The sequence below is a fragment of the Nerophis lumbriciformis genome, linkage group LG05 (assembly GCF_033978685.3).
Source record: "Nerophis lumbriciformis linkage group LG05, RoL_Nlum_v2.1, whole genome shotgun sequence".
In the NCBI taxonomy this organism is placed as follows: Eukaryota; Metazoa; Chordata; class Actinopteri; order Syngnathiformes; family Syngnathidae; genus Nerophis; species Nerophis lumbriciformis.
In genome coordinates this window covers 53,762,179-53,781,701 of record NC_084552.2, presented here as the reverse complement: position 1 = coordinate 53,781,701, position 19,523 = coordinate 53,762,179, and the positions used below count along the sequence as shown (strand labels likewise).

Genomic DNA, 19,523 nt, shown 5'->3' with positions numbered 1-19,523 from the left:
ACAACCTTTGCTCAGTTTACGTAAAATGCATGGAGAGAGGCAGAGATGCAATCTTAGCATCTCCCTGGAAAAGAAGCCAAGCAGGAGAGGCGGGGCGGCACTCGACAAGAGCGATATTACCACAGTAATCTATACAGTAAAGGAGAGCAGGCTGACCTTGAAGAGTTTAACCTGCCAATCACAGAAGCCTTTTTCTCTAGTCAGGCAGAAAGCGAAGGCCCAGATATGTCACATCATCAGCTAGCCGCTATTGCTAATAGTCTCACACTAACATTCTCGACCTTATCTCCACGGCGCTCGCAAATATCTTTAAGGCGGACCTTTGTCGTCGTCAAGCACAGAGACAGTCGCCCTGAGCAAACAAGATTACGGCGATGAACACGGACAGCCTTGTTTCCGCGTGAATCGCTGTCTCAGTGGTTTAGAAAGAAGACACTGGCAAGGATATTGCCTCACTTTTCCTGGCAACCAGCACGTACCTGGAAGCAACAAATACATTTTACACATTATGGACACATGCTTATCAAGCACCAGTGTAGTTTAAAAGCATTGAAAGTTCAGCACGTGTTTTTTCCCAATCCCGCCTTGAGGCCTTACACCTGTTAATGAACAAGAATCACGTCAGGTAGCTGCGAGTGGCGCATGCAGAAGACGGATAAAGCATTGTGGGAAAATGACAAGAGGCCGAGATGGGAATCAGCCAAGATGGAGTCCGCTCTCAAATGGCGGCGAGCCATGGTGGCACATGTCTACATTCATCAAGATCATAAAGTACGCGACCTGGCCGCGCCACTTGGGTCCAGAAGCAAGTGAGACATTGACAACTGACACAGTGACACAACAAACACGATGTGAGCCAGCGTCAAGCAGAACATTCACACTGCACTTGCATAACATCGGAACAAGGATCTTTTAAGTTCAGAAAATAGCAGGCACGCCAAACTAGGCCATTAGAGGGGGTCGTCTCCATAGCGACAGCATCCATAGAGGCAGATGCACCTGTGTTAGAGAAGATTGTATTTTTGTGAGGGTGTATTATGAGGTGAAAAAAGTCCTGATGCTTTTAAAACTGCCAAGAAGGGGTCTGTCAAATTCTTTAGAAGTGATACAGTCATGATTTAAACTTCTAAAAAGGGTCAAGGGAGGAAGTGTCACATTTCTCTTTAACACCACCAAGCACTGGTGGTCACACAGAGGACAGGAGACGCAGAGCATCAGTGGAAAAAGTGAGAATGATGATCCTGCTGGTTTCATGTTTTACAAATGAGGCTCATTGTTGGCATCAGAATGGCTCTCAGGCCTTAGGATCAAAGCTGCTAGAGTGTGTCTTTCCAGGGTTCATACCTTATTTTTAAAGGGGAACTGCACATTTTTGGAAATTTTGCCTATCATTCAAAATCATTGTGAAAGACATGGGGACAGATGAATTATTTTCAATGCATTCTAACTGGTACAAAACGTAAATAAAAGTCCGCTTACAATGGAGCATATGAGAGGTCCTCTACTCCGCCCATAAAGCAGTCTAAATAACCAGCAAAAAAGCGCCAACAATACTCCATTTACATTTTGTGACTTGAAAATTAACCAAGTATTAGTGATATTGTTTTTATAAGCGCTAACACAAACTATTTATAGCGGCGCCGTGATCACAAGCTTGTGTGCCTATGTTGACATCATAGAGTGGTGAGCTGCTTCCTCGAGCTGTTTATTCGAGATCATAAATTGTGCCTCTCACTTTGATAGTGGAAGTGTGAGGACGTAATCTGACAATTTAGTACACTTTGACAGCCAATGTAGACCCAGGAATGGCGAGAAGGACACGAAAAGGCACTTTGTTTCACCCCCCTTTTCCTCGCGAAGATTATGAGTCATTCTTCATCTAAACAGGAGTATAACAATATTCTATCAGTCGGCATCCTAATAACAGCAGACATTGTACAATAAGTAATGTTTTATTATGTTAGTTGTTTCTCATGAAGTCTGCATTGAGTTGTAATTAGTGAAGTTGTCGAAAAAAAAAGCAAAAGTCGTGATGCGTTTTTTTTAATTAATGTGCCACATAAGCTTAAAATGAGCACAATACATACATATTACATCTTATTATAAATGTGCCTGTTACTACATTAAATATATACTTACAGCATGTATATAAAACCTTAATGCGACTCCTATAGGCTCCATTGTAAGCGAAATTTTGATCGCATTTATTTACTAGTTAGAATGCATGAAAAAAAGAAAAACATATGTGTTCTTGTCTTACATAATGATTGTGAATGATAGGCAAAATTCCAAAAAATGCAGTTCCCCTTTAACGTACAACCCAAGCACAGACAGGAACCCTTTTTTAGCCCTTTCTAGCCATGGTAAATTTAATAAGGACAAACAATATGTCACTTGCCTTTAAGTGAACCCCAAGAACTTTCCAAACTTTGAAGGGATGGAAGTCGACACCAAGTGATGTTAACTAATGATGCAAAAGAATCAAGCAGTCTGCTGCACTTTGGCAGTGTTGCTCATCTTATTTGTCTGTCGACGCAGCTTGTGAGTTTATTCTCAGAGGTGTGAGAAACCTGACGCACTTTGCAGAAATAACCGCACACTTTTAGTTGCCATGACGACCAAGCTAGTGTGATGCTAACGCTCTTTTTCTCGCATCCGTTAATGGCGCTTGCAACATCACCATCGTCATCCCGGCAGCGGTAGCTTAAATGCCCGATTGTACGCTGAGGTGTCGGGATGGAAAGAAGCGTCATTGTTTGTGATGAGGCTACAAATGCAGAAGGTTCCAATACGACGAACAGACACCCTAAATTATGCTCCCCGTGTTCCATTTTTTCAGATGAACGCCAGCCAATGTCACATTAGACAAGCATCTGGGCGCTTTGGCTCAGGCCACTGATGAGACACAAACACGGCGGCTTAATGGCACTCTGACAGTCAGGTCTCTTGCCGTTTAAAAGTTCTTCCTGTTTGTTTTTCTTCACTGTTGTGGCCAAAGTGGCTTCACATCACTTCTTGTGAATTTGCACCGCATAAATAAAATGGAACGGCAATGCCAGCCTCTCTACAAGTATCAACACCAAAAGTATGAGTTGGAGTGCGGCGGTTTGCTGGCAGGTAGTAAAAGCAGACTCCTGCTGCAGAGATTAAACCTGCACCCGCCCACAAGCGCCCACATCAGACTCAGATATGTTGGCCTCCCAATGGTGTAACTCGAGAAAACAGGGTCGATTCTTACGGCCCTGAGGAGATACGGGGCGCACGTATCCAATGAGTCACCAGAAGCTGATCTGAGAGCAGCTTAAGACATTGGCGTGCTGCATGGATGAGATCATGAGGTCATGTACAACAAAGAAATTGTGACGATGGCTGCTCTGAAACACAGACAGAAGAGCAGCAGCAACAGAGTCTGCGATTGGGTTTCTAAGGTACAATTCCCACCACGGGACATAAAATTCCCGGGCGCGACCACCGCTGCTGCCCACTGCTCCCCTCACCTTCCAGGGGGTGAACAAGGGGATGGGTCAAATGCAGAGGACACATTTCCCCACACCTAGTGTGTGTGTGTGACAATCATTGGTACTTTAACTTCAAAGTATCTCTTTGTATCCTTGCTACAAAAGCATAGAAGGGATCTCTCCAATGACAAATAATTCTACCAAGTTCAGAACCAACCAGTTCAGAAGGACTGCTAACCTCTGCAACACTGAGCCTGACGTTGGCCTCGTGAGGCAGAAGCAAACAGGGTCGACCTTTTGTGTTTGTCATATTTCCTCCAGCTCAGGGTGACCGCAATGTGTCCAAGACACTTTGGCTCACTGACGACAGATCAGACAGCGAAGAGTCAGGGGACGTGGAGAGAAGCCATGTCCCTGAGGACAACGGGGCGCCGTGTTGCCTTCTCTTCAGCGAGTTCTGGGGCCACGCCTTGTCTTCTCGCCGTGTCACTGTCACGCCTCGAAGCTTACTGAAAAGCGTGCAGAAGCCTTGAGCGAGACACACGGCCACTGAGGAGCTGGTGTGAAGACACACCAAGTGTTTGTGTAAGTGGTGTTTAGCATTGAAACAAATAATGGCGTATACAAGGGTTGCATATGACAGCACATCCGTTTTTCTTCTTTGCAGCCTAATTCACACGATGGTCAAGCAGCTTGAGCGGAGCATAAAACAAATGAGAGTGAGTAGAGTCTGAGCAGAAGATGCCGTATTGCTGTTCTGTTCTGGGATGTTCCAATTGTTCTTATAGAGACATAGGAAATAAAAGGAAACAATGTCAGAAAAAAGCACAAAAGTGCGTCGAAGGTAATGACTCTTAAAAATATCACTTTCATCATCTTGTGGAATACAATCGGACTGCTTGTGCTTGCCGCGATCCCTTTATAAAATATTTGTTTGAACATTTGATTTGTTTGAGAAACTTTCTGTGGTGTCACCACCTCAAAAGTTATGATACTCTCGTATACTAAAGTGATGTCCGATCATTACCTTATAAAATTCGAAGTTCTGACTCATTGTCAACAAGCTAATAATAATAATAACTGCTTTAGCAGCCGCAACATTAATGCTGCCACAACGATGACTCTTGCTAGCCTACTGCAATCGGTAATGGCACCATTCACAAATTATGTGGGCTCTATTGATAACCTCACTAACAACTTTAACGACGCCCTGCGCGAAACCATTGATAGTATAGCACCGCTAAAGCTAAAAAGGGCCCCTAAAAGGCGTACCCCATGGTTTACAGAAGAAACTAGAGCTCTTAAATGATCATGTAGAAAGCTGGAACGCAAATGGCACGCGACAAAACTTGAGGTCTTCCATCAAGCATGGAGTGATAGTTTAATAATTTATAAACGCATGCTTACCTTAGCTAAAGCTAAATACTACTCAAATCTCATCCGCCCCAACAAAAACGATCCTAAATATTTGTTCAGTACAGTAGCATCGCTAACCCTATACCATTAATTGATTTACGTGGACCCCGACTTAAACAAGTTGAAAAACGTATTCGGGTGTTACCATTTAGTGGTCAATTGTACGGAATATGTACTGAACTGTGCAATCTACTAATAAAAGTTTCAATCAATCAATCAATCAAAAACCCAACAAGGGACTCCTCCCAGTAGCTCCACCCACTCGGCAGATGACTTTATGAATATCTTTAATAAGACAATTGAACTCATTAGAAAGGAGATTAAAGACAACGCATCCCTGCTACAACTGGGTTCTATTAACACAGATACGACGGATATTGCCCTCCAAAATAGTCTCTCTCTTTTTGATGAAATAACATTAGAGGAATTGCTATGGCGTGTAAATGGGATAAAACAAACATGTTTACTTGACCCCCTTCCTGAGGAACTTATCAAGGAGCTTTTTGTATTATTAGGTCCATCAGTGCTAAATATTATAAACTTATCACTTTCTTCCGGCACTGTTTCCCTAGCATTCAAAAAAGCGTTTATTCATCCTCTGCTCAAAAGACCTAACCTCGATCCTGACCTGCTTCCGTTTATTTCAAAAATCCTCGAAAAAATTGTTGCACAGCAGCTAAATGAACACTTAGCGTCTAACAATCTCTGTGAACCCTTTCAATCCGGTTTCAGGGCAAATCACACTACGGAAACAGCCCTCGCACAAATGACTATCTATTGCTAACGATGGATGTTGATGCGTCATCTATGTTGCTGCTTCTTGATCTTAGCGCTGCTTTTGATACCGTCGATCATAATATTTTATTAGAGCGTATCAAAACACGTATTGGTATGTAAGACTTAGCCTTGTCTTGGTTTAACTCCTATCTTACTGACACGATGCAGTGCGTCTCCCATAACAATGTGACCTCGGACTATGTTAAGGTCACGTGTGGAGTTCCCCAGGGTTCGGTTCTTGGCCCTGCACTCTTCAGCATCTACATGCTGCCGCTAGGTGACATCATACGCAAATACGGTGTTAGCTTTCACTGTTATGCTGATGACACCCAACTCTACATGCCCCTACAGCTAACCAACACGCCGGATTGTAGTCAGCTGGAGACGTTTCTTAATGAAATGAAACAATGGATGTCCGCTAACTTTTTGCAACTCAACGCTAAGAAAACGGAAATGCTGATTATCGGTCCAGCTAAACACCGACACCTATTTAATAATACCACCTTAACATTTGACAACCAAACAATTACACAAGGCGACTAGGTAAAGAATCTGGGTATAATCTTCGACCCAACTCTCGTTTGAGTGACACATTGAGAGTGTTACTAAAACGGCCTTCTTTCATCTCCGTAATATCGCTAAAATTCGTTCCATTTTGTCCACTAGCGACGCTGAGATCATTATTCATGCGTTTGTTACATCTTCTCTCGATTACTGTAACGTATTATTTTCGGGTCTCCCTATGTCTAGCATTAAAAGATTACAATTGGTACAAAATGTGGCTGCTAGACTTTTGACAAGAACAAGAAAGTTTGATCATTTTACGCCTATACTGGCTCACCTGCACTGGCTTTCTGTGCACTTAAGATGTGACTTTAAGGTTTTACTACTTACGTATAAAATACTACACGGTCGAGCTCCATCCTATCTTGCTGATAGTATTGTACCATATGTACCGGCAAGAAATCTGCGTTCAAAGAACTCCGGCTTATTAGTGATTCCCAGAGCCCAAAAAAAGTCTGCGGGCTACAGAGCGTTTTCGAGTCGGGCTCCAGTACTCTGGAATGCCCTCCCGGTAACAGGTAGAGATGCTACCTCAGGAGAAGCATTTAAGTCCCATATTAAAACTAATTTGTATACTCAAGCCCTTAAATAGACCTCCCTTTTAGACCAGTTGATCTGCCGTTTCTTTTCTGCCGGCACAGATTCTGAGACCACAGATGAGCGCTAGCTGTCCAAAGTCGGGACCCAGGGTGGACCACTCATCTGCGCATCAGTTGGGGACGTCTCTGCGCTGCTGACCTGTCTCCACTCAAGATGATCTCCTGCTGGCCCCACTATGGACTGGACTCTCACACTATTATGTTAGATCCACTATGGACTGGACTCTCAAACTATTACGCTAGAGCCACTCGACGTCCATTGCACCGGTCGCCCAGGGGGGGTCCCCTCCAAGGTTTCTCATTGTCATCCCATTGGGTTGAGTTTTTTCTTGCCCTGATGTGGGATCTGAGCAGAGGATGTCATTTTGGCTCGTGCAGCCCTTCAAGACACTCGTGATTTAGGACTATATAAGTAAAATTTGATTATTAAACGTCTGTGCTTCTTTCTTTACACACAAAAAGACACTGGCTGGTACCATTATGTGGCTTTATGAATGTAAAGTGTGTGACTGACACAAGATTGTGGCAGTGGCACTGATTCATTCAACCAGACAGGAAATGAAATAGCAGCGCGGCGAGATTAAAAAGAAGCACAAGGAGCGCCACGTGCGCCCGCAGCAAAGGAGATGTGGCACCGAGGTGGTTTTCATTTTGAGCCGGTGACCACAGGCTAAAAGAGCGAAGGATCTTTGTGACAGACAGATGTCTGGCTCTAGATTGTTTTTATGAAGCAGTCAGCGTGGGAGTTGAATGCAATGTTTACATCCTTCTTTCACAAGCACCTGTGTCACTGGCGCCGAACCAACTGGATCCAGGTTGTTCTCCTGTATACTGAATAAGATTTGATGATGTTGATGAATCATTGAGGGAACTTTTTCCTTGACATGCAATCGCTACAAAGGCCTCAGTGCTCCGTGTGTCAAAGCCAATGAAGCAAACAGAAGAGAAGAAAAACATGGCTTTGCAACCAGGTGCTTAGCAATGTTAAAAATAAAAAGTTTTTACAATACAGCAATTAGATTCTAGCTTACCGACTTTGCTTTACAGTACACTGAGCATCCATTATTCATTCACTCAATAGTCTAACATTAGTGCTATTAAGCAGAGGTGGGTGGTAAGTATTAAAATGTTACATTTCCTCCGTCACATTTACTGAAGTAACTTTTTGGAGAAATCGTACTTGTTAGAGTAGTTTCAATGCAACATACTTATTACTTTTACTTGAGTATGTTTATGAAGAAGAAACACTACTTTTACTCTGTCACGTTGAGTTTAATTTCTTATCGCTACATTTAATTTAATCTATCGGCTAATGCTTATACGTATATTAGGCTTGTCAGAGATGCTTCTTCCAGCAGAAACTGTCACATGACTCTTTTAGCACTTGAGACGTTTGACTCCATTTTTAACCCAGCTGGCTGGTTTACTGGTTGGGTCACAAAAACTACCCAACTCCTAAGAAATAACCTATAAATATGACCCAACAGGCTCAACCCAGCATTTGGTTAGAAAAAATAATCTTGCATTTTTTAGTGTGTGTGATTGTTTATTTCTATTGTCATATTATTATATTTAAAACGACAGCTGTGTTTATTAACTACAGTTACTAGTATCTGACTGCTAAACAAATAAGCTGTTATGGCTAACCTGCACGTGTTGATTGTATACATTTTCATTTTATATGCAGATTTTTGAGTTGATTTCATCAGATGACAGAATTATAATATCTTGTATTTCAGACACTAAAGTAAAGCCAGCGCCACAGATACGAGTGCAGTCTTGAGGTCTCAGATTCCTGGTTGTATTTAAACATTAAACAAGCGTAAATGTAACGTGGGCTCAATGACTCAACGTTAAGGGTGATTAATAGGCACCCTAATGTAAGGCGGCGGAGGCGTGTTCCACGAGCAGGTATGCCGGCGAAAGATGGCGAGTGAACAGCGCATTAATCACAGCTGACAGGTGTGAGTGTGATGGAAATGTGGCTGAACGCGCCGCATCCCATTTAAAAAGTGGTAACTGATCAATGGTCTTATCTTTACACCTAAATGCAAACAATAGTCTTTAGAAATCGATCAAAGCACAACAAACACTGAACATTTGGAGGGAATTGATTTGAGAACAATTTGGACAGCTTTCTTTATAGCGTATAGACTTTTCCACAATTGTGCAAAATACAGCTTTAAGTAAAGGACACAATCAAATTGACTCATTTAAGCTCTCCTTTTGACTAAATGACCAGTGCACTGAGTGATCACACAGTGTGTTGAATCTTAAATTTAACGCCCCAGATCTCATTATAAAAAAGCAACAGGACTGCGTCTGCATGTCCAATGAGCCCGGAGGTCACTTTTTGTCTGTCTGTGTGGTTTACTGATTTGATGGATATTGTGTAAACGCATCAGAGCATTACTGGCGTGTTTGGCAAATATAATTACGACACATTTACAGGCTGCACAATCAGTTGGAAATTGGACTATGGGATCTTGCGGCATCCAGAAAAGGCTCTGATTTGCACTGTCTGCAACAAGACACTTACGATGTGTTGTCGCAAGGGGTTCCTTCCAGGCCTGCCTTCAAAGTGGCGTGTTTGCTGAAAGAGAAGACGACGTGTCAGTATTCATCGGTTGAACGATATATTCCTATGAGTGATGAATGATGTCAAGATGCGAGGACAGTCTAGTTGTAACTCATAAGCGGAGATGATTAACTGATATTTTAAATAAGGCTTATTGAGCCTGCAGGCAGACGTTTTTCACTAATTAACACTGGTAATTCTGTCAATTTAATCTAATGACCACTGTGAGGAAGAAGAAGCCATACTAGACTCCTTACAACAGGAAATACTCAACACACAAAATCGCAATAGCCAATTTGCCCTGTTGTGTTCTGGGTTCTTCTTTCACCCCTGGCTTAACCTTCCACCAAGTTTGGTCAAACTGGGCCAAACACTGAACACAAAACACAACACTGAAGTTTTATTTTACACAAAATCTGTTAAATTGACCTGACATACTCTCCACAACAGCCATCACTATATTGCAGAACATGTGACTGCCCTCTCTGAACCTGTGAACAATTAAAAGTCAATGGGAAACATATAATTATATTAAAGTCTCATAACGCTCCCAGACCGTTGTATATGGTGATCACAGTTACAGATTGTAGGCGCATATACTACAGTTATCATGGTTACGTCGGGGAAAGCGCTGTGACAAAAATAACATTTTGGGTTTACCAACAATACGAGATTACCCATATTGTGTTGTATGAGGGTTAGGGTGAGCAAATCAAGTGTGCCTTGTCTGCGCCGTGCTGTATATTTTCCTTGATCTCGTTGTAAACAAATATGGCATTGATTATGTGGGACTTCTTTACTGTTTCAGGGGAAAACTGTGTGTACTATTTGCACGGATTGTTCTGCTCGGAGGAAAAAAAAAAAAATATATATATATATATATATATATATATATATATTGCGCATTAACAAATCAAAACTTAGCCACACGACACGTCGGCATCACTACGACAGTGTTTTGAAGACGCCAACACTGCTAAAGAAACTGCTCCAAGGCTAGTCGCAAAAAAGGTGTGCACAAACTACAGTTGAATCCAAACTTAAAAAATATTGATTCAATATAAGTAACATTACCTGAAACGGTATTACCCTGACAAATGCATCTCTCGAAATAAACTTACCTTGGAATTTGTTTTAAATTGTAGAAGAGGTTATCTCAGCTCATTTATTAATACATTTTAAAAATCAGGTGACTTTATGCAGGATGCTTGTACCAGCAACTCTTACTGAAGTTTGTGCTGCTAAGGTTTGTACTGGGGTAATTGAAACCACAGCTATAGAGCATTGACTCGTGCACCACACAGCTTTTCTGCCCAAATAGCTTCAAATGTCTTTACTATGGGAGGTCAGGAGCCTCCAATTTCGACTGCTATTTAGCAGCAGACCGCAGGAGGGCTTTGAGAAGCACCAAGAAGCTGCTTCAGTAGCAATCATGTGGACTCCTCACTGTCGAAATAGTCTTCAAACGATATCGAGTGCACCGTTTGGCCTCGGTGTTAGACATGGACACCAATTAGAGCGGGTGAAGAGAGAGCAAACGTTTTGTTTGTATTCAAAGAAACAAGGTCAGGAATAGACCTGCAACAAGTGCATTATTTACACCTGCATAAGCTAAGAACCGATACAAGAGCTTTGGCTTTTAGAATACTTAACTTCAATCATGTCAGTGATCTCAGCGCTAATTTATAATCTCAAATTTCATCCTGTCTTTCATTCTCGCCTCACATTCAACACAGTCCTGCCTTGGCACTAATATGCAGCGCAAATAATCATCCTGCTGGTATGAGTTTGCACTTTATTATCACAGAAGTTTCATCCTGCCATCAGTCTGCCACTGCTGTGTCTGAGCCAGATGTGTGGCGTTTTTTTTCAACTTTTCCCAAAAACTTGGAAGTGTACTATTGATAATGTCCTGCTAAGATGATGAAGGACAACTACAGTATGGACAACACTTGAGTCTCACCACACTAGGAGACAAGAGCAAGAGGACTTTAGACTCACAATATTAAGCTTTGAGAAAAGAGCATCTGTTGATCAGGAGCAGTGCTAAAGGAACAATGGCAGCACACGTTTAACAACAGGGACAATATCCGGCATGGAGATATTACACCAGGGAGGGAGGAGCTTTCACCATTCAGCACATTACATCCTGTCATACTGCAATACGTCTGCAAGCTAGATCGAGTTTATGTTGTCTATTGTGTGTTTTTTTTTTTTTTTTAGATTCCTTGCTGGCTTCCAAGCAGACTGGCAGCCTCCACAACAGTCGAAACCAACGCCCACTTGAATGCAGCTCAAAGAGTTTGCCAGGAGGTTTGCCAGCAAGGACGGGGAACGCCAAAAACCTTCGCACAAAGGGACTTGCATTGTAAGCAGGATGTAATGAAGCCGCCATATCATGCTAACCAACCCACTTACTCCTCCACTGCTTACTGTTTACACAGCAAACATTACACACGCCTTGTTGTGACATCTGGATTTGTCGTGATCACACATGCCAGAATGCCATGTTGACGCCTAACCTTGAAACATGACCTTTAACTACATTTTCACAATTCCTGCTCTATGAAATGGATGTACGTTTTGAAACTGCTTTAAAATAAAAAATTTCAACAGGTGTCCCAATACGATATTGATATCGATCCGATAGGAACAAAGAAAACTACGATTATATTGACTTGCATTTAAAAGCTCCGATATAAGCTCTACTTTACTTATGTAAAGCTGGACAGCCACTTAAGATCTAAATGTCCTCCAATAAGCACACAAGGTTGGTATTTTCCTGTATTTAGCAAATTAATTTACAAAAGGTAAACATGATAGATGGCAGCCACTGTATCCAGCAGCTAAGCACACAAAAGCACAAACATATCCAAGTGGGTTTCTTTTTTTGATTTAGACTGACCTTTCCATCTTTAATCAAGACATAGTGCCTCTGCTGGCCCCACTATGGACTGGACTCTTACATTATCAACTGTATCCACTCGGCATCCATTGATGCACCCAATGAGTTGAGTTTTTTCTTGCCTTGATGTGGGATCTGAGCCGAGGATGTGGTTGTGACTTGTGCAGCCCTTTGAGACACTTTTGATTAAGGGCTACATAAATAAACTTAAAAAAAAAAAAAAACATTCCTGGTTTTGCTAAAATCCCAATCAGATAGAATCTGTTTGTTCATTCTTCCTCTCTGCCCTCTCAGGATGGTACACTTAGCCCAACCTTTCCTCCAACTCACATTTCCCAAACCAGATATAAACATCTTGAAGATTTCTTTGTCTCACTCTCTCTCTCTCTCTCACCGTTCTGTAGAAGCGTAAAACTTTTTCCTCTGTAATCATGGTGTTATTTGGGATCTCAAATAAATACTTAAAATACCTCAGCTTTCTGTAAACATTTCTTTATGGGATAGTGAAAATTCCATAACATTAAAAATAGCAGTGCTATGCTCCAACTGCTTCACCAAGTTACTGTAGTTAGCTACAAGCAGTGTCATGTTATTGATGATTCCTTACTTTAATTAAATAAACATACCCCACATTTCTTCTCAGCACTGTCCTTCACATTCACTTTCATCCTTCCCATGTTAAGAAAAACAAAGTGTTGATGTTTAACTATAAGCTAATGCTAGCTAGTGTTTTGGTCAGCTCTTACAGGGTTCACTATGACATTCGCTACACCAACTACCAGTTGACAGTATCGTAACCTGAATTTTTTGCTCGCAACCTTAAATCAAATCAAATCAAATCAAATTTATTTATAAAGCACATTTAAAATTTACCACAGGGGTAGCCAAAGTGCTGTACAATGAACAGGTTAAAAGATAAAACGAGTACCGAGCAAACACAACACAAACAGAACACGATAAAAAATAAATAATTAAAATAGAATTAATAAAAAAAACATAAAAACATAAAAACAGGATCACAGCAGGTGTATTATGGGGCGCCATTGCAGGATGGATATCACTCAGTGTTAAAAGCCATGGAATAAAAGTATGTTTTTAAGAGAGATTTAAAAACAGGAAGAGAGGAGGCTTGTCTAACACTCAGGGGTAGGTCGTTCCAGAGCTTGGGAGCAGCAACGGCGAAAGCTCTGTCACCTCTAAGCTTCAGCCTTGTGTCAGGGACCGTCAACAGCAGCTGATCGGCTGATCTTAAGGATCGGGTGGGACAGTAAGGCTGAAGGAGGTCGGAGAGATAGGTTGGCGCGAGGTTGTTTAGACATTTAAAAACAAATAAAAGGAGTTTAAAATTGATTCGGTAACGCACAGGGAGCCAGTGAAGGGACGCTAAAATAGGGGTGATGTGCTCACGTCTGCGGGTCTGTGTTAGCAGACGAGCAGCAGAGTTCTGCACGAGCTGCAGGCGGGCGAGGGAGGCCTGGCTAATGCCTACATACAGGGCATTACAATAATCAAGACGAGTCGAGATAAAGGCGTGGATTAATTTCTCAAGATCATGTCTTGATAGAAGCGGTTTCACTTTCGCTATTTGGCGTAATTGATAAAAGCTTTTTTGAACGACGCTGCTGATTTGTTTTTCGAATTTAAAATCTGAGTCAAACTTTACCCCCAGGTTTGTGACAGAGTCGCTGAGATACGGGGTCAGAGTGCCGAGGTCAACGTTGGGGGAGGGAGAGCGACTTGGACCGAACAACATAACTTCTGTTTTATCTTCATTTAGGCTCAGGAAGTTAGCTGAAAGCCAGACTTTGATGTCGTGCAGGCAGTCAATAAGACGTTGAACCGTGTTATTTTGTGCCATGGGAAAATAAATCTGGCAATCATCGGCATAAAAATGAAATGCAATACTGTACTTCCTAAAAATAGAACCAAGGGGGAGAAGGTAAAGCGCAAATAAAATTGGGGCAAGGATTGAGCCCTGGGGGACCCCATGTGGTAAAGGAGCTGTGGACGACATAAAACTGTCTACTTTTACACAAAAACTCCTGTCGGTTAGGTACGACCGGAACCAGTTGAGGGCGGCGCCCTTAATGCCCACACAGTTCTCAAGACGAGTGATTAAGGTGGCGTGGTCGACGGTGTCGAACGCAGCAGACAGATCTAAAAGCACCAGGACAACATATTTACCAGAATCAGTGGACAGGAGGATATCGTTAAAAACTTAACTTAAGCATAACATCTAACCAAAAGACATCTCTTATCCCGAAAAATTTGTAAGCTGCGGTACTCGTATCTTGAGATATAGAACACATAACATTTTAATAGTTGAATGAAATTGCAGGGGGGGTATTTTGATACATTTCCTTAATTGAAAGATGCTAAAATCAATCTAATGTGGTACAGGTAAAAAATCAAATGAGTGCAATATTTAACAATATACCTCAAATTCATTTTATTTTGACAATATGCAATAAAAAACATGCTGCGAGCAGAAAAAGGTCCCACTTGAAAGTCTTGTAAGCAAAGCAGATGTTAAATGAACACAAAGACAAGAAGACACATTACAAAGTAAGTCATTGTGCTCGCAGGCTCACAATACCAGTGAAACATGTCCTTCATGAACATCGTCTTCACCACCAATTCAACGCTAAGCCAACACAATTGCCTCCTTAGTATTAGCAGCTAGACGGCATGAATAATTCTGCCTGCAAGAGTAATTTAATATTTTGTTGGCATTGTTTTACTTTTTGGTTGTGTTGCGGTTGAGGGGAGGCTGCCACTCAACGCTTGTCTCGCTTGACATGAAAACATCCCCGATTGTTCGGTTATGGACGCTTGCAAAAGAGAGGGAAAGGGAGAGACAAACAGGCTCAGGCATCTAATTATACTGCCGTTGTAATCACACTAAATTGTGTGACATTAAACACAAAAAAGCACTTTAGGCTATTTTGTGCACCAAATGTCACCATGAACGCACAATGCGTGCAAATTAAAAGTCAAATTGTTCCAAGAATACAAGACGCAGGCATCGACACAGTCTTTGTTTACCTTGTTTGCTAATCAAATCAAATATTATTTATGTGGGTAATATTTGATGATGTCAGGTTTTGCTGTGGCTTTTATTTGTGTGTTGGCTCAAAAAGTCAGAAACAGTTTTGCATCAAATTTGGTGACGAAAGAAAGAGCTGTTTTATATTTGAGCAGGAAAATTTTTGGTGTAAGCGATGAGTATTTTACAGCGGTGCCTCGGTTTTCGTATGCCTCAATTTTCGCCAATATATGGCTTTTTCTCTTACAGTCCAACATTGCACATAACGACTTGTCCAGGGTCCGCCCGAATGCAGCTGAGATAGGCTCCAGCACCCCCCACAACCCCGAAAGGGACAAGCGGTAGAAAATGGATGGAAGGATGGAACTACAAGGGTGACCAAAAAACAGAACACACAAATTGTTGAATAAATCTCGAACGTTTTTTTTTTTTTCTTTTCTTTTTCAGGTTATATAAGTCGACTATTTGCATGAAATATCCTAAATATAGACTTCCCTAAAATGTCTGAGGTCTATTTCTACAACAAACCATACACTAGGGCAGGGCTATTCAAGTGGTGGTCCGAGAATGACCCCTTTTTGGAATTTAGCACAAAACTTGGAAGAAAACATTTTTGCAGCAAATTCCTAAAACCAGTAAACTGCTCTTAGCATTGACACTTTAACCTCCTAAAGACCAGAATCCACGGCGGCGGGCACTTGTATTTTGCATAACAGCGCAATAAATTTAGAACTTTGTAATTGATCAAATAAACAGAATGGAAACAACTATCCACTGCAAAGGATGCTGGTCCTCCAAATAAGAATAATAGTGAAAGGAGAAGTTCGGCACCATGGATAGACCTTTGGTTTCTGTAAAAATAGCCCTGCTGTAGTTCAAGCAAATTTTTGGAGAAGGTTTTGATGTCATCATGTTGTCAAGTTCAGAAACTATTGAACTGTGCAAAATATTAATTCTAAAGTTTGAGCAATTGACAATTTTGTGGCACTTATGTACGTATGGTATACTTGTATTGATGAAGTACCGCACTACTAATAAATGAAAAAAGGTACTATACTGCCTTTAGAAAATACTGGTACTTTTTTTTCCCACTAACATGATGACTTGCCGTGGTGACATTGCTGCTAATACGAGTCGAGGCGCATCTCGCGAGTCAACACACGCACATACCACTTACAGGCAGAAATTGTGTTGAGACAAAAGAGGGATAATGGATGCATTTTGGCTAAAAAACTAACGATAAAGGTTGAGCTGCTAACAGTAAAGTACTTTTAAACCTAGGTAGCTAGCGGCTAACATCTGTCCACAGTGTTTTAACTACTTCTAAATCACTCATCATCGCCTCCTTGGCGACAAAAACACTACGGTTCTAGCAATTATCATCCCTGCAGGACGAGGAATAGATAAACATGTTTCACTACACGTCGTAGGAGGATACAGTAGCTCAGCACTAATAACAAGCTGGCGCTCCTGAATGTAAACAAATGGGTTGATCAATACACAGACTGTAGCGATACCAAGTACAAGAGCCGTATATAGTCGATACTACAGTGATGAAATCGATATATTTTATTATCACAAAATCTTTTGTAATTTTTTTATTGTTTATAAACTTGTGAAATATGTCCTTAAACACATTAGAACTTTACGAATGACCAATGTATGACTCTGTAACTACTTGGTATTGGATCGATACCCAAATCTGTAGTATAACCCAAAACTTATGTTAAGTATCGAAACAACAGAAAAATAAGTGCTTATTACATTTTAAAATACATTTAGATAGAACATGTTAAACAAAAAGTAACCAGATATTGACAGTAAATGAACATGTAGATTAATAATCCATTCATTTTCTACTGCGTGTCATCATAATTTGACAAACTAAGACAATGGTAAATGACATATGTGACTGCATACATCAGCAGCCTGCATACATGAGAAACCTTTTAACCCGTTTGGTTACTTACTAAAATAGACGTTGTCTCGTATGTTAACTGTTATTTAATGCCAAAATTGTTCTTAAGCTGCAATAAGAAATGTATGTTAGATGTATCATAAGATGTTCTGTTAAATTAAAGCCAATATTGAACATTTTTGTGGTCTCCTTTATTTTGAAAAGTATCGAAAAGTGTTGAAATACATTTTGGTACCGCTACCAGCACCAAAATATTGGTATCGAGACATCCGTAGAGCCACATATGCAAGTTTGCCTCCAATGCCGCAGAGTTTGCCTCCAATGCCGCATTTGGAACATATTTTGGAAAAAACATGACTTTTATGCAAAGAGACCAAGACAACTGAAACTTTGGGGAATGATCTGAACTTTAAGGTCAGCAAATTTCTTGAATTTTGCTGGATCTATGTTGAATCAAAAAAAAGTTTTATGGGTTGTTTTTTTTGGGTCATCATGTAGGTAGTCTGTTTGCCACAGTATCAGACAGGTACCACCTTCTTTTAAGTTAGCGTGAAGCTTAGGTATGCCTTGACAGCAAATTGATGAACGTCTGATCATGATCCAGGATCCCTCAACAGTCGATTTTTGTTGTTTATCTAATCCTTTCCAAGGATGTTTCGCTGTAGCATACAGAAGTTTAGTAGACAGGCTCGAGATTAAATAAAAACGTAAAAGGATCTGGGTTATATGGTCATTTTGTTCCTGTGTGACTAAGATGTTGTTTTGGCCTCGATGGCCATCTGGGCCAAGTGAAACGCCCTTGGATGTCGCCGTCCAATCACAGGCCATAATAACATTCAGATGGTCTGGCTGCGAGATGATGATGATGATGATGATGACACATCAGTGGCCAGCCTTTGTCCTTGGATCATCTCGTTTGTTTAAAGCCTCACAGCGGCGAAAAAGTCTGACTACGCAAGCGTCGCAAACACACAGCTGCCTCTTGACGCCGTGTAAAGGTAAGAGCACTTGCGTGAGTTGAAGCCCGTGGGTGCTTTATTGGAGGAGACAAGCATGACCACGTGTGGCGTGCCTGTCACCTCCTCACCCAGAAGGGTGACCCACTTCTGGCTAAACATTCATTACAGAGTTTTTTAATTTGAAAGAGAGCATCTTCACTTGTTTGAGGCAAAAGTGATGCATCTCAAAATAAATGTGCCAACTACACCTTTAGCACTTTGCAATGACACTGTCAATGTTTTATTTGTAAGATGTCAAGCAACAACGCCTTAACAAACTTAACATTCTCCTGAGAGAGCTCTGCAGATTGTATTCTCGTTTGGTTTGATTTCAGCATTGACTTTTTTTTCACTGCTGCATATGTCAAACTAATTAAGACATATTTCATAAATGGTTGTTTTGAACAATTTACATGTGTACAAGGTCCCGAGGCAACTCCAAGATTAGCCGTGTTGCACGACACGTTTAAATGTCAGGTGTAGGTCAGGCTGATTACAGAAATAAATACTAAACAAATATACTTCAAAATAAGGGACTCATAAAACAAATACAAAATAATTAAATGGTGCTAAAATAAATGAATTCTAACTAAATGTATGATAAATAATAATAATACGTATGTTTCTTAAATAAACTGTCAAAAAAGCTCAAAGCAAAAAAACAGCTTCACCACTTTAATCATAATTTTTGCGCTGAAGAAATTTCTCTATGACCTCCAGACTTTTGTTTGATATTGTCGTTACTGCCACAAGTGGTGGAAAAGTGTTTTACAACTGAGTACCTCTGCAGCCCATACGAACCACAGCTGAGAAACAGATAATTCTGGCGGCCCTCGAGGGGGTGCTGGCGACCCAACAATGTGCTATACACAAAAGGTGTGCTATGGTTAAGAAACAACGGTCTACATAACATGTAATAGCGGTTCCTTGGTCAAAATGTTGCATAGATCAGGGTTTCTTAACCTTTTTGACTTCAGGGCCCAACTTTTCTACTACAGAGAAACCCGGGGGACACTCAAATATTAACACTAAACTAGTAATATACCCTTAGTTATCTTACTTTCGATTTTAATCATATATAATAATTATAGTGTTGAAATAAATAAAAATAAATATAAATCAACAGGAAAGAATGGAACTGAAAACCTTCAGCAGCATAGATTACAAAAGTCTGGAATTAGATGAAGATATAGATCCAGATACAGATGTTTTCTTTCACACCAGAAATAATTGTTTTTATTATACAGACAAACAATATAACAGA

At 40.9% G+C, this 19,523-nt stretch overlaps 1 protein-coding gene across 5 annotated transcripts in view; it reads right to left on the bottom strand.

Annotated features, from left to right (window-relative positions):
• syt1a (synaptotagmin Ia) overlaps positions 1-19,523 on the bottom strand; it is a 216,083-nt gene that overhangs the window by 137,187 nt on the left and 59,373 nt on the right. For 4 of the 5 annotated variants that reach the window (XM_061959648.1, XM_061959646.1, XM_061959650.1 and 1 more), the window contains one exon: positions 9,354-9,407. The exons of the other annotated variant lie outside the window; for it this stretch is intronic. The gene's annotated coding sequence lies outside the window, so the exon portion shown is untranslated. The remainder of the gene's footprint in view (positions 1-9,353; positions 9,408-19,523) is intronic. 5 annotated transcript variants of the gene reach the window in all.